Source organism: Tenrec ecaudatus, chromosome 3, assembly GCF_050624435.1.
Source record: "Tenrec ecaudatus isolate mTenEca1 chromosome 3, mTenEca1.hap1, whole genome shotgun sequence".
NCBI classification, from domain to species: domain Eukaryota; kingdom Metazoa; phylum Chordata; class Mammalia; order Afrosoricida; family Tenrecidae; genus Tenrec; species Tenrec ecaudatus.
Genome location: NC_134532.1, coordinates 193,362,947 through 193,379,259, shown reverse-complemented (window position 1 = coordinate 193,379,259; position 16,313 = coordinate 193,362,947). Strand labels below are relative to the sequence as shown.

At 40.3% G+C, this 16,313-nt stretch overlaps 1 non-coding gene across 1 annotated transcript; it reads right to left on the bottom strand.

Annotated features, from left to right (window-relative positions):
* Positions 1–685: 685 nt before the first annotated feature.
* LOC142443855 (U1 spliceosomal RNA) lies at positions 686–849 on the bottom strand. Its single transcript, XR_012783590.1, has one exon. It is a non-coding gene; the product is annotated as a U1 spliceosomal RNA (small nuclear RNA).
* Positions 850–16,313: the final 15,464 nt, after the last annotated feature.

The following is a 16,313-nucleotide window of genomic DNA, read 5'->3' as shown; positions in this document are numbered from 1 at the left end:
GACCCCACCATGACACGCCAAACCAGGAGGGCAATGTAAAGTCTGTAGGAATACACAAAGAGACTGGACCATACGCCAGGCCGAACCAGAATTAGCCCGACCCCCACAATCAAAGGGAATACCACAGAAAATGAAAATAGATTTGTCTGGTGTGGGAAAGGAACTGACCTACCACACCACACCCAGGAGGAAGCTAAAGCAAAGGAAGGAGGAAGAACAGAGCGGAGCACACCTGGGCCCACCAAGCTCAGAGGACAACAGCCCGGCTCGGGGGGCCCAATGTACAGAGAGGACCATACAGCTGGCCCCACGGCGAGATGTGACATCTTGCACTGACCCATGGACCTACATGGTACAGCACCTGAGACACAGTGGGGGAGGTGCGACTGAGCTGACCCCACCACACTGAGGCAAAACACTGGGGGCATGCAATGGAGCGGCAGGGGAAGCAGAGCAAGGAGGTCCCAAGGGTGTATAAAGGATGGACTTTGGAGCCAGGATATGGCACCCCATCAGACTCATCCGGAAAACACTCATAAAGGCAAACAAACAGACCTCGAATTACTAACAGATTTCTTTTCTTCTTTTTTTCCTCTTCTTTTAAATTTTGTACGACAGTGGCTTTTTTGTTTCTCAGCATGTCGGTGTTGCTGCTGTTGATGCCATGTTCTTTTTTTTTTTTTTTCAGGGGAGAGCGCGAACGCAGTCCCCCACTACCACAAATTATGCAGTCGAGTTTCCCACATTTGGGGAAATCGCAGGGGTCAGCACATCCGGAGTGCAATGGATAAGCCTCGCCCTGGGAAAACCACCTTCGTGATCATGGTATCTCCCCTGCCAGGTAAGTATGATGCCATGTTCTTATGTGCCACTTTGGTGCTGTCAAAGCCATCTGCATTTTATGCACATATTACTATATCTGCAGGTCCACCTAGACAAGATAGGCTGGACAAACAATGTGAGAAGAAAATAACGGGGCCAACCATCCTGGAGGAACATGAGAGTGTGGAAGGTAGGGGAAGGAAGGAGGTGGTGGCCAACACAGGGACAAGGGAAAAAAGAGTGGCTCAAAACCAGTGGAGGGAGGGGATGAGAGGACTGGTAGGGAATGACCAAGGCAAGGTGGCTGAGGGGAATTACTGAGACCAGAATGGAGACTGAACATGGTAGTGGGACAGGAGGAAAGCGTAAGGAAATAGAGGAAAGAAGTAGGAGGTGGGGGCATACATAGAGGCCTAAATACAGACACATACAAATGTAAATATATTTATTATTATAGGGGGAAATAGACCTATATGCATATATTTATGGGTTCAGTAGTAGGGTAGCAGGTGGACATTTGGCCTCCTTGCCCACACTTGCTCAGCCTATCTTAAACGGAAAGAACTAAAGAAAAATTCTAGTCTTGGGTTAATTGTAATATACAAAGGTTTTATGAGTAAAACATTGAATGATGCCGCAAACATCAAAAGAAAGATGGAAATAATACAAAGTCATTCTACAAACGATAAGTAGCTGAGATGCCACCATTTTAGGAGATAGCATGTAAGCAAAAACCAATGATAATGAAGGAAGCAATTCAAGCTGCACTAAAAACATTAGCAAATATCAAGGCTCCAGGAATTAATGGAATACCAATTGAAAGGTTGCAATTAGCTGGTAAGAATTGGAAGTATTCAATGGTCTATGTCAGGAGATTTGGAAAACAGATACTCTGTTAGTCCGGGTAGACAAGAGAAACAAATCCATAGAAGCTTATATGTGTATAAGAGAGAGTTTTATATAAAGGGTAATCATACATTATGAAAGCATCCCAACCCAGTCCAATCCAAGTCCATAAATCTGTAATTAGTCCAAATGTCTGATATCAATCTGTAAAGTCCTCTTCAGACTCATGAAACACTTGCAATGGGGCCAAATGCAGGACGATCACATGCCAGTGGGTAGAAAGCTTATGGCCCCAGTGCCGTTGTAAGCATCTCAGTGCTGACAGGGTCTCCACCCGTGGCTTCCCCAGTTCCCAGGACACTTGGTGTATCAGATTAGTGCCATGAGTCTTGTCAGTAGAGTCTCCAAGGGAGTGAGCCAAAAGACAGAGAGAGAGAGAGACAGAGAGACAGAGACAGACAGGCAGAGTCTGTCTCCTGCCTCCAAGGTGGAAATCCAGGAATTCCCAGAAGGTTTAGGAGAAGGCCATGCCCACACAGATGCTTCATTGACTATGAGCTGATTGACAAACTAGATTCATTCTTAATCCTCTCATTTCCCAAAATTGACACCAGATTATGTAACTACCACAGATACCTTGTCAATTGATTGGAAGAAATTAATATTTTAATTCATTATTAGAAAAGTGGCACAAAAGAATGCTCAAATTATAGAACAATATCATGCAGATCACATTCAAATAAAATTTTGCTGAAAATCATTCAAACATGATTAGACCAGTATATTGACAGGAATGTACCAGAGGTTCAGGGATTCAGAATTTAAGTTGAAACAAAGAATATAATTGCTGATGCCAGATGGATCATGAATGAAAGCAGAAAATATCAGCAAGTATTTTACTTGTCTCTATACTCTATACAAAAACTGCAAAATGTTGTGGATCGTGAAACAATATATACAGCTAGCCTTGAGAAATGTTAAAACTCCAGAACACCTAGTTGTGCTCATGGAGAATCAGTATATAGATCAAGATGGGCTCTTTCCAACAGAAAATTGGGAATATTGAATGATTCAAAATCAGGAAAGGTGTGTGAAAAGATTTAATCTCTCACAATCATTATTCAATCTGAATGCTGAGCAAATAATTATAGAAGTTGGATTATATGAAGAAGAATGCACCATCAGGATTGGAGGAAATTTCATTAACAATTTTCAATATGCAAAGGACACAGTCTTGCTTGTTGAAAGAGTGGAGTATTTGAAAGTCTACCTGATGAAAACCAAGTTTTGCTGCTTTCAGTAATGATTACAATTAAATGTAAATAAGATAAACTTTTTCACAACCTGGCCAGTAGATAATATGAAAAGCATAGAAAAGATTGAAGCTTTCAAGGATATTGTCTTGTTTGAATCCACACTAAATGCTCATAGAAACAGCAGTTAAGTGATCAAACTATGCATTGGATTGGGTAAATCTGCTGCAGAAAGTCTCTGTAAAGTTTCGAAAGCAAGGATGCTACTGTGTGGACAAAGGTGGCCTTGTTTAAAGTCATGATATTTCCAATCTCCCCATATGCGTGTGGAATTTGACATTGAATAAACACGACAAAAGAATAAATGATATATTTGAATTATATATCTCAAAAGAATATTGAAAGTACTGTGAATTGCCAAAAGGAAAACCAAATCTGTGTTTGAAGAAGTACAGCCATCAGGCTCCTTAGAGGCATAGATGGAGAGATGTCATCTCATGTACTTTGGATATATGGTCAGGAGATGTGGCAAACAGAAGGATTTCTCCCAAATTGCATCCCCCAAATATATGCCAAACTTAGCTACTTGTGAATGACTATACACTTGACGGTCATCAGAAGTAGATCAGGGGTTACTCTCCCTATGGGTTAAAGCCATCTAGAGCAAGCAGTCACCACTGTTTATCCCACAACAAGTACTATAAGGATAGTAGTTGACTGTTTCCTTGTAGGAGACCCCAGAGAGGTCGGGTCCACCCAAAGGTGACCAAGGTTAGGCTGTCATCATGAATCTAGGGTCTGCTCACATGTCACATGTCTGCCACTTGTCACATGCATACCTCTAGTTCCACCCCCTCTTATCATGTGTATACCCCTAGCTCATCCCCTTCCTTTCACGCTTATGCTTATTGTATATCCCCTTCCTATGATGTATATGCCTATTGTACTTCCCCTTCCTGTGATGTATGGTTACCTGTAAACACGCCCCCCAAAAGTTATACCCCTTGGTTATAACCCTTGGTATAACCCTTGGTTAGCAATAAAGTGGCTCTCCTGCACTTGCTCCCAGGCTCTCCCCATGAGAACCACCAAGCAGGCCTGAGGTGAGCATGCTACTATGAACGGTGTCTGACTTGGTGACTTTAATATCTCTTTTGTCTCTCATGCTCTCTATGACTTCACTGTAATCTTTACTTATTATCGCCGTACAGTGGTGCCTACTGGACCAGTGATGGTTTGTTGGGGCCCTCTTTTCCCTGCAAGAGTAACATAGTTGTGCGGTGAAAAAGAGGAAGCCTCCCAGAAACCTGATTGACACAGTGGCTCACACTATGGGATCAACCATGAACACTTCTTGGGATAGAGCTGCGTTTCCTTGGATTGTGTGGGTCAGGCACCTGGTGACAACAACAACGGAGACTTGGAGTAGAAAGGCATGGGGAGAAAGCTTAATATTTTCATTCAAATAACATGTTTGCATCCAGAACAATTTTTGTACTGTGGTCATTATCATTAATAAGTTTGTCTCAGGTTTATTCAGCAAACTGTACAAGCTATCTAATGGGCATGGTAGAAAAAGGCAGGGATTGCACAAAGGCTGCCTTCTGCCATTTTGCTTAACTCATCATTACTTCTATTGATTTAGTAAAACTATCTGAATTACTATAAGGAATTCTCCATCATGTCTTTCAACTTTTTTTTCTAGCAGTTCCATTACTGAACATGTCAGGGGGCTAAATCTGGAATCCTCTTGTTCCCAAGGCTGTTTACTATAAAACATTGGTAAGACATCCAGCTGGTCTCCTATTTTAACCCATTAATTCTACTTCTGTGACTGGGTTCTATAATTCATTGCAATGTCCACCCAGATCTCAAGGCTGATGCTCATATTGTGATATTTATTAAGGGAGTTAACAGGTGATATGTCCAGCGAGCAATGCTGAGGATGCAGTTGTTCAGTTAAGAGAGATTCTTCTTAGCTGTGTCTGAAGGCAGGCCTGTCTCTGGCCATCAGTCTCTTGGTTTGGCCTCTGTCCTGGTGGGACAATGTTACCAAACTCATTTAAACTTAAAGCCAAATTCACTGCCATTGTGTTAATTCTGACTCATAGCCACCCTATAGGATTGGGTAGCACTGCCCGTAAGGATTTCTGAGACTGTAACTCTTGATGGGCATAAAAAGCCTCATCCTGTTCCATTAGAGCAACTTGTGGTCTCACACTGTTGACCTTTTGGTTAGCAGCCAAATGCATAACTGTGTCAAAGCTGGCTCCTGCATCACAGATGTTCATAGGCACAAGTATCCCCTGGTCCAAATGATATGCTCTCCTCAAGGTTCCTCTTTTGGTAGTGGGGATATCAAATCTTGTTGCTTCTGAAATAGCTCATTTCCTACTCAGCAGGATGGCATTCACCATAACTGTGTTACCAGTCACTCACAGCTAAATTTCATAATCCAATCAAGATCTTCTCTCATCTCATGCAGACCTATCAGGAAAATGGAAGTCCTTGGGAGATAGTAAAAAAACTTTATAGCTAGAATAGTCACGCTAAATATTACAAGTGATAAGGATTTGTAAGTTATGTGAAACATGAATGCACTTCTGAAGGAAAGTTTGGGGCATATGTTGGAAAATAGAATAAATATGGAATATTGATATAATAATATTTTACATTTTTTCAAGTGGTTTTGAATTAGTCTATTATGCTTAAAATGCCACGTTATTTCATTCCTTTCAAACAAAGCAATAGCATCAATGATGGTTTTCAGAAAAAGTCTTTTTTTTCCTCTGTGTTATTAACTGCTTTGTCAGCATAGAGAATAATCATAATAATAAAACCTGCCTCATCATGGGCCAAACAACAGGCAGCCTGATACAATAAAGAAGAAATAAAAATCCCATTGCAAGATAATTATGGAATCATGTACAAACCTTTAAAGGTTAATGAGCTCTCTTGAGAAGATGAATGCCAGTTCTGGAATCTGCTTTCTGCCGATAATCCATTTTCAGCATAATCCTAACTGTGAACGTCTGACATATTACAGGTGATTTAGCGTGAATTGTAACTATGAAAATGGTAATTTAAGCTTCATTGATATTAAAAGAAACATCATTTGGTCAAGGTAAGAATCAGGAGCATCGGAAACAGTGTGGAGCAAGACAAAAGCACACCATAGTGATCATAGCATGAAGTAAATGACAAAAGATTAACTTTAGATTATATTCACTTAGGAATTAGGCCAAATGAGACTCATCATTGATTATTTTCTGGTGGAAATTTTCAAATAATAACTCAGCAAAATTATTTCTTTCTAGTTCTATAATAGGCACACAAAAAAAGAACAGAAAAATGTAATCAAAGGTAGAATTGCTTAGCAGGGTAAAATTGAAAAATATAAAATGCTTTAATAGTAGAAGTTTATTTGAGATGCAGGTTTGAGATGGATTTATTCTCTACTTCACATTTGGTGTGAGGAGTCTTGCTAGTGTAGTGGGTTATGCCTTGTGTTGCAAACTTCAGGGTCACAGTTTGAGTCCATCAGCTACTCCCCCAGGGAAAGATGAGTTCCTGTGCGCCCATCAAGAAGTCCAGCTTTGGAGACACACAGAGGAAGGTCTATCTTGAGCTATAGGGTCCCTCTGAGTCAGAATCGATCTAATGGTAGTGACTTTTTTTGTCATGAAGACACAAACTGTAAGAAGATAGGAGAATTATAAGTTTTCACCAACTCATTAATTGGGGGAATATGTTAAAATTAGCTTAATTTTTAAAATTAAATGAATGCAATCAGTAAAATTAAATTACATGCGTGAACATAAATTTAATTGAATGGAAAAGAAAGTCTCCCAAAACATTTTAAATGCAAAAAGAGAAAATTAAAAACAAATAACAGACTGCTTATTATAAATTAGGAAAACTTGGATACCAGATATAAATATTCTTTAGGACCGTACAAGTAATTCTGAGCAAAGAGAAGGAAGTGCATAATAGAAACATGATCAAAATCCTGTAAATCTTGGTGACAAACATACCTATATTTTCATGTGCTGCTCAATAAGGAGATGTCATGTTTACAGTCAAATAATGCTGTTTTCAGGCATTCAGTAGCTTTTCAATTTTAGGTTAAAACATTCTTTCTAATCCAAATCTTGTGAACCTACCTAAATAAGAAACTAAACAAAGCATGCATTGTAAATATTAAGCAAATATATTTATCATTTTTGGTTAAATAAACCATCAGAGGAGACAATGTTTATTGGACTTTAATTATTCATTTTTAATACATATGTACTTTTCTCAGTTGGACATGTCATATTTTCATAGACCTCAACCATCCATTTTAAAATGCTTGGAACAAAAGATTCCCATTTTTTTTTTCAGAATTTTGGTTGTGAAATTTAAAAACAAAATTAGACTCTGTAGTGCAAAATCAAGTTTTCTCCATTCACCTGTCATTTCAAGGTATATGTATTACTAACACCAAAATCAATGGCCTCAATTCTTTTATCTTATTTATTGCCCAGATTTTACATGTGTTGAGCTATTGAAAATGCCATGGTTTAGATTAGGCACACTTTAGTTGTCAAGGTGAAATATTTTCCCTTCAAAACTTTTTAGAAGATCTTATGGAACAGATATATGCATTTAATACATTGTTTTATTTCTTAAAAGCTGCTTCCATGAACAGTGCTTATGGATCCAATGAAAAATGAAATCGTTGGCAAGATTGTCCTTAATAATTCTTAGCAAGGATAATTTATTTTCTCATAGTAAGAGAGTCTTTACAGAAAATAGTTAAAGAGATCAACTTGTGTTCAGAATCTTAGTTATACTGTTCTGACTGATGTCTAGTCTAAGCATTTTGATTTAAGTGGTATTGCATTGACCTGACGGCAATGGAATATGCAATGAGCATCCTAGGGAAATCTGCTTTTGTATCATCTTTATTACCTAATATGACACGGAGTCTTCCCAACTATAACTGAGATTCTTTACCTTGGCACTTACATGTCACTGCCAGCTATGAGAGATTCATAGCCTTCTTAAATCAAAACTGGGTTATTAGAATCAACTCAGTTCTTCCTGAATTGAACTGATCTTTGTATCCAACTGCCTGCATGGGAATGCACATTTAATCCAGGACAAACTCCTGTTTTCTGAATATGTTTATTGATAGAAGCCATAAATAATTAAAGAGAATGTTTTCTCTGAAGTCATGCCAAGATGTGGAAAGGATGCACCTCAGGAAAGAAAGGCAGCTTTAGCAGGGAACCATTGGTGTGAAATAGGCTTAGGAAATATTCCATTCATGATAAAAATATATAGAGACAAAGCCCCAAGTGGGAGGACTTGCTTCATGTGTCTACTCTTACCTAAATTATTTCTAAATAAACAAAGAGAAATGCACTTGAGTAAATAATCTCTAATGAATGAGCCTTCTGATTACTGAGGCCAGTTTTAAAGAATATTTACATCAATTTAGACAGTTTTGCAATATGTTCATAAGAGTATTCATTATAAGTATCTTGGGACTATGATTATAAATTTTATAATCAGCCTAAACTATTTTAAGCATAGGTATCATTAGAAGACTTCCCTCACTTTGTACCTCACCTTTGTGATCTCCATCAAACTAACCAATCAATTATTATATTATAATCAATTTGTATTTTTTGTATTTTTCATCAATGTCAATCTTGCTCAGGACACACTGTCTGAAATTGCTAGGGTTTCACCTAACTAAATCAGTCATTTCTATAGAGATGTCTCCGTAATCCTGAATAGATCCTCTAACACTTTATTCAGCATTTGACTGGTAGTGGGTTTTTTTTGGGGGGGGGGGGTTGTAGGGTGGGGATGGCATTTTTTTCTTACCTACAGCAACCATTATCAAAGATTTCAGAACTTTCCTGCCTGTAGCCTTTCCTTGTGGGAAGAAGTTCTGCCATATATATCTCACCTAGCATACGCAATAGTTGCTCATTCTGGCCTTTCGTGTTCTTCTTGTTGTTAGATATCAACTGGGTTCTGACTCACGGCAGAACACACACAAAATATGGCCCCGTCTTGAGCTGTATTCACAAACTGTTCCTGTGCTTGAGCACATTGTGCTCTCCACTATGTCTATCTGTGTAGTTGAGGGCCTGCTTCTTATCACACATCATTATTGCAATACAGCGATTCTCAACCTGTGGGTCCTGACCCCTTTGAGGGTCGAAAGACCCTTTCACAGGGATCGCCTGATTCATAATAATAGCAAAATTCCAGTTATGAAGTGAAAACAAAATTAATTTTATGGTGGGGGTCACCACACATGAGGAACTGTATTAAAGGTTCACGGCATTAGGAAGTTTGAGAACCACTGTTCTAATATTTCATAAGATGTTTGGAGCTAAGTTTTCTCTCTTCAGGAAATCATTTCTTTATATTATTGAACTGACTCATAGAATAATATATGATTCAAATTAACTTATTTAATTAAAGAGATAGTGGCTGTTCTCTAAAAGTGATACATCATGTTAGATTGAACATCAATATAATACAAAAAAAATGGCTTTAAATCAAGGAGCTCTAATGGCAATGTTTTAAAAACAATGAACTGCTAAAAGTAAGGTCAGCAGTTCAAACCCATCAGTTCTCTACAAGAACTAATTGAGAACTTTTTCTCCCACAGAGATGAATAGACTAAGAAACCCTGCATTGGTCACTGTGAAAGGGAACTGACTTGGTGGCGCTGGTCTTGAGTTTTCTGCTATTGTTTCAATTAGGGGGTATTTTTCCTGACATGTTGAATAGTGAGATTTTTCTGGGCATTGTTGTACATTGTATAATTAAAATAGGGAACTTTAGGAATTCCTTTAAATGACCTGTTAAAGGGTGTGTGTGTGTGTGTGTGTGTGTGTGTGTGTAAGAGAGAGAGAGAGAGAAAGATTAATTCCTTAGGAAAAATATTCATAACTTAAATTAGTTTGCTAAAAGGGATTTTTAGCATTGACATACTTATATGTTTTCATGTCATTATGCCATGTTTAAATTATTGAAGAGAGTTTTCAAAACTCAAATGGCTACCACAAACTTATATAGATATTATTATTTTCTTTTTCAATAATTTGTGTGTACAATTTAATGCCCCCCTTCTCTCTGGCCTTATTTCCATAAGTTTTGCTTGTTGTTCACCAGGAGAAGCTAATCTTTTAGTTTCATATCTGTTTCCTGAGGCACTGTTGTTTCCATGGAGGAAATGATACTTCAAAAAACAGAGTATATATCTTTGTCAGGGTAGGGTGAAAAGAAATGTAAGTTGTTCTGCCTACAGCTTTTGCCAGCCAGTGGCAAGGAGACAAGAAAAATGATATCAAAATCCTAACACTACCTTGGAATGCAAATAGGTAGCAAGCACCGTTACTTAAAAAATATATAGTGCATAATAGTAATTTTGTTGTTTTTAGCAGCTATGGCTTTCTACCAAGATCAACATCACTGTGCTGTGTCTCATCATGCAGTCTCTTGTATCTTTTATTAGGCAGGAGGGAACACACTGTATCATCATGTAAATCCATTTTTGAATCATAGCCTATGTAGTGGGGCTGGAACACATTCGATTTCTTTCATCAATATGAAGCACAATTTTATATTCGGATTAGGATATTTGATGGGTAAGATTAGTTTTTTTCATAACCGGTAAAGTTATTGACAATGTCAATTTCAATTAATGTCATCAAGGATTTCATTTTACTTAGATATACCACCAATGTTCCTGGAGTTATCAGTCCAGAGATCAAATGACACATTGCATATGGTAAATCTGCTGCACAAGACCTCTTTAAAGTGTTGGAAGAAAGGGTGTTACTTTGAGAATGAAGATGCACTTGACTCATGTCATAGTATTTTCAATTGCCTCATGTGCATGTCAAAGTTGGACATTGAACAACAAAGAGAGAAGAAGAATGTATATGAATTATGGATATGGTAAGAATATTAAAAATACCATGGGCTGTCAAAAGACCACACAAATCTGTCTTGGAAGAAGGACAGCCAGAATGATCCTTAGAGGCAAAGATGGCTAGACTTGGTCTTACATACTTTGGACATGCTGTCAGGAGAGATCAGTCTCTGGAAAAGGACATCAAGCTTGGTAAATTAAAAGAGCAGTGAAAAAGAGGAGGGCTCTGGACAAGATATCTTGATATCATGGCTGCAACAGTGAACTCAGACAGAAGAACAGTTGTGAGAATGGCACAGGACCAGGCAGTGTTTCCTTCTGTTGTGGAAGCGGTCTATGAATTGGAACCAACGTGATGGCACCAAACAAAGAAAACAACAGCCTGTGATTTATAATTTACTAGTTTCCACATTAAAAGTTGACAATATTTCCTAGCCATAGTCATAATTCAATGCATTTATAATACTTTTTCACCATATAAGTGATTTTATGACTTAAAGACTCCCTCAGGATTTATAATATGTGTGTGTATTAGCGATTTAAGTAATTAATTATTTCACTCTCTAGCAGTAATTCCAAACAAAACATTGCCCAGATAAGGCTCTTATTATTATTATATTTAGGGGTGAGTGAGTTCATTCTTATTCATCGCGCTCTTACCTACGAAAGAATAAAACACTGCCTTCTTCAGGATCTAACATACTTATGTACTTCGGACGTATTGTCAGGTTAGACCAGTCCCTGGAGAAGGACATCATGTTTGGAAAAGTGAAGGAGCAGCAAAAAAGAGGAAGGAAGACCCTGCATGGGATGGATTGACACCGTGGCTGCATCAGTGGGCTCAGACGTAGGAACAATTGTGAGGATGGCACCAGATGGCTCCGTGTTTCTGTCCGTCGTCCTGCATAGGCTAACTGTGTGTAGGACCTGACTCAATGGTGCCTAACAATCACGCCTTCAGCACCATTCTCCCAATAGTTGCTATGATTGAGTCCTAATTCTCTTCTTTTAAATAATTTATTGGGAGTTCTTACAGATGTCATAACATTTCATAATCCAACCACATCAAGCAGTATTGTACAATTGTTACCACAATCAATTTCAAAACTCTTTCTTTTCTTCTTGAACTCCTTGGTATCAACTGCTTTTATCCCCTCCCTCGCCCACCCAATCCCCCAGGAACCCTTATTTATTTATTTACTTTTGCCATATCTTACCCCATCCACTATTGCATTCACATACAATTCTCATGTTGGAGTGCTCCCCTTGCGTGGGGTTCTACTGTCATCCCTACTATGAATGCATACTCTTACACCACCACCACCCCAGCTCTTCTGCACCCTCAGGACTACAGTCCTGATGTTTGGGGTTGGAAAGGGATGTGAGGGCAGGCAGTTCGGCCACCGGCTGAGGATGTCCTCGGAAACTGAATCAGCTCCAGCTCAGTATTCACAGCCAAGAGAAGACAAGAACTCTGCTCAGCTCTCTGGCCTACTCGTGAGTCCCTCAGCCTACTCCAGACACTGGCCTGCTTTGAATCTCTGGCCTGTCCCCAGTCTCCTGCCTGATCCGGACCTCCGCCCTGCTCACGGATCTCCAGCTAGCAGCACGTTCCCTTCCAATCTTCACTTCAGCACTGTCTGCCTCCTAGCAGCTATCAGTGCATACCCTGGACCTTGCTTCCATACTTTCTGATTTGATAAAAAATTGATCCTGCTTGTTAAACAAGGCCAGATGGTGGGATAGCCCATGGGCCCAGGTGTCCTCCTCCCCCGATAGTCTTTTAAAAGATGTTTTATCTATGATTTAACAATTTATAGGGGCATCATCTGACCTCATATTCTTTCACCAGGAGAATAGAGAATCAAATTCCACATCAGCCCAAGGTCAGTGCCTATGAAGCAGGGATCAGCCATGCCTCTACTTTACAACATATTTTTATCAGTTTAGTGGCTGCAAGCACCCTATGTTGCAAGCAAGTCTCCTGCCATGAGGCACTCCGCTGTATTTGATCCATGAGACGAGAATCCCACATGTGTTTTTGATCTGGTTCTGGGTTCTGATGTTGCCACTCCTTCTATCGTGTCATTGTTCTTTCGTGTCATTTTTTCACGCCCCTGCAATGAGAAGTTCGATATGCAGATAGCTAAGGGTCCAAAGGATTCACTCCACTCTTGGTTCTTCTTTCTTGATATTAGTGAGATTCCTGCCTTGCTTCTGATGAGATGGCTGCTTTATCCTCATGCCTATTGTAAGCCCTTCTACTTGAGTTTGAGCTGGCTTGAGTGACTCACTTGTAAAGGGTAGAATTTAATAGAAGTGATAGAAGGTCATTTCTATGACAAGCTTATTAACTTTACCACTTCCATCTGGTTGCTTTCACCCTCCTCTTCCCTCAACTCTTGTGAAAGAAAAGCCTGTCCCATGCCAGGCATAAGGCAGTCATGCGGAGATACTCATGTGACAAGGACCATCTAAAACATGCATTTTCAATTCAAGAAGACATCATCAATTACATCTCTCTTGTCTGGTTATAAAATTACTATCATAAGGTAAGCTAGTTGAACTATTTCAGCTCTGTGCTTACAGAAAGAAGAAAAATTGCCTTTCCTATTAATTTTACATAGGACAAAGTCCATAATTCATGTCCTATGTGGTAATAAATCCTTTCTGAAAGTCTTTTTTCAGAGAGATATTGTAGCTTGCTTTCACATTCTAAGCACAATGATTATTGGAATAGTGTAAACTGTTGTTTTTGCCTTAGTGATCAATCAGCTCCATTTCCACAAAGCTGCCTTAATTTTTTTTTCACTTTTTACACTAAAAATGTTTTGAATTGTGGGTCAGCTCATCATCCCTAAAGAGGAGGGAACATTGTATATAATACTACCTATTTGCTGCTTCATCCTTATACCAATTTCATATTTACCCCTCTTTTACCCACAAGCATTACATGGTACAACTATTAGTGATTCAAGAGAGCTAAATAGAGTTCTTGTACAATTTATTGCAGCATAAAATACCTTCTCTAAATTATGAATGCCTGAAATTATACTGCATCAATACAATGGGTTCTTTTTGTAGTAAGTCTATTATATATTGGTATTATAGAAAAACACATTATAGAAAATATGCATGAATGGCATTTTTAAATTTTGAAAAGCAAAAATGATGACAATAGTTCATTACTTTGAAATGAACATAACCAAAATCTTGTTGAATTTATATTATGCAAATTCTCAAAAGGAGTGGCTTTTCCTTTACATTTTTTTTAGGTCAAGCTTTGGAAGATAGTTCTTGCTGTATTATTTCCACTTCAATTACGCAGGTGGATAATTTGAAGATAATAATCTTAAACTGAAGAAAATTTCTATCTGGGATAAAATAAACTCTCATGTCCTTTTTAAATTAGCTATTTAATTAAAATTTCCATTCATTTTATTGATATATAGATGTAACTGACAAATTTTAACCTTCAAAAACCTACATCATTAATGAAATCATTAAATTAAATTATAAAAATTAAATTTTGTTTTGAATTTGGCGGCTATTTTCATCTTAAAGGATAGTTGTAAATTACTTTTAGGAATGGGAAGGTATTTTTTGACTAGCACTAAATAATGACTTCTGGCTTAATTTAAACATTAACCAAGATTATCCTTATTTTTTAAAAAAGAATTATGACAATTCTTTGGCAAACAGAAGCCATGACATCTATGTATGTTTTTAGTGATGCATATTATTTTTAAGTTAATTAAATATCTGAAATAACCTTTTTTCTTAGAAGGCAAAAGGTCCAACTTCTATTGTATATATTAATGTATGTTTTCAGAATCAAGTTTCACCATTAAACATCCCTTGAGAGGCTGGGGAAGATGGCTGACAGGGACACCGGCATACTCTGAGAGCTCCTCCAAACAAAGCGGGATTGGCGACCAGGTAGCTGAATAGTAAGAGTCTGGTGAGTGAAATATCCCCCTGGGACAGCACCCCAGTCCTACCCCACGTATTTGTCCTGAGCAGGGGTCTAGGTGAAAGCGGACCGGACTAGTGGGACATCTCTGGCCACTAAGCTGCCGTTGTCACTGGCGACCGGCTTAGGCTCCATCCCCAAACCGGACGCCAGCCCAGAGCCGCTTGCCTGCCATGCCTAGACAGGCGCAGCAGGTCACGCTCCCCTATTCCAGTGGCCCACTACCCACTCGCGGATCCCCACTGGGAGAGAAGCTTTCCTCTCCCGCAGTTCCCCTCTCCCCGCAGGGCAGCGATCTGCCCTCGGGCCCACGTCCCTCCCTCCATTCATCCAAGCTCAGGGGAGCGGACCCGCGGGTTGTCTGGCGACCCCCACGGGGGACCATAAACCCGCACCGCTGCCACGGACCTCTCCACCTGCCCTCCGTGCGCTGGCCTCCCACCCCCGACCGCCCCCGCCAGCCCCTGGCAGCCTAGCGCCAGCTCCACTCCTGGCGGGGACCCTGCGCTGAGCACTTCCCGCCAACAGGAGCCATAGCCCAACCCGCGCCTGTCCCAGACCCTGAGCTTCCGCGGAGCGCCGCGCCCCGCTCTGCTGAGTCTGCCCACCAAGGACCCCTCCCTGCGCAAGGCACAAGAGTAGGTGCCCTCCCCAGGGTGCTGCGGGACCCCGGCAGCCGCGACTCTGAGCCTGAGCGGAGGAATGGCACCATTGCCCCCTGCGGTTTCGCGCCAAGCCTCCTTTGCCGGCGCCATTACCCCCTGCGGTTTCGCGCCAAAAGGGCGGAGAGCAAACACCATTGTTCCCTGCAGTGTCCCGCAGCTGCCTGCGCACCTATCCAAGGGGCCTCCCCGCGCCCGCTCACAGCCCGGGCAGATCAAACATTCCACCTGCAGTGGAGCCTGGGTCTCGGCTTTGCAGTCCCTGAGGAGCCGTCAGTGAGCTCCAGCCAGCTCTCACCACCTGGGGCCCTGTTGGGTCCCCAGTGCCAGCCCTAAGCCTGCCGCAGCCCACCCCAGCCACCCCAGGAGAAGGCACAGTGGCCTGAGCCTCTACACAATAAGGTTACTCCTGTCTCCCAGAAGCATGGGGCCTATTAAAGGATCAAGGAAAAATCAACAGACCACATCACTCCCAACAAAAAAATCAGAGAAACAAGGCACTTTAACAGACTTAACGTCACTCATAGAAGAAACAGATATAGATCAGCCACAAAAGGAAATCTTCAGAACTCTGCTTGCAGTAATACAGGAGCTAAGAGAAGCAAACCAAAATAAGGATGCAACGATAGAAGGGATGAAATGAACAATAGAGGGGATGAAGTCCACAATAGAGGGGATGAATACTATCCACCAAAAGGAACTGCAGAAACTAACAGAGGAGGTAGCAGAGGCCACACAAAAGGTCACAGAAGCTATATCTAGGCTTGAGGAGGCTGAGAACCGTATCAGTGAACTCGAGGACGCTCAAACCA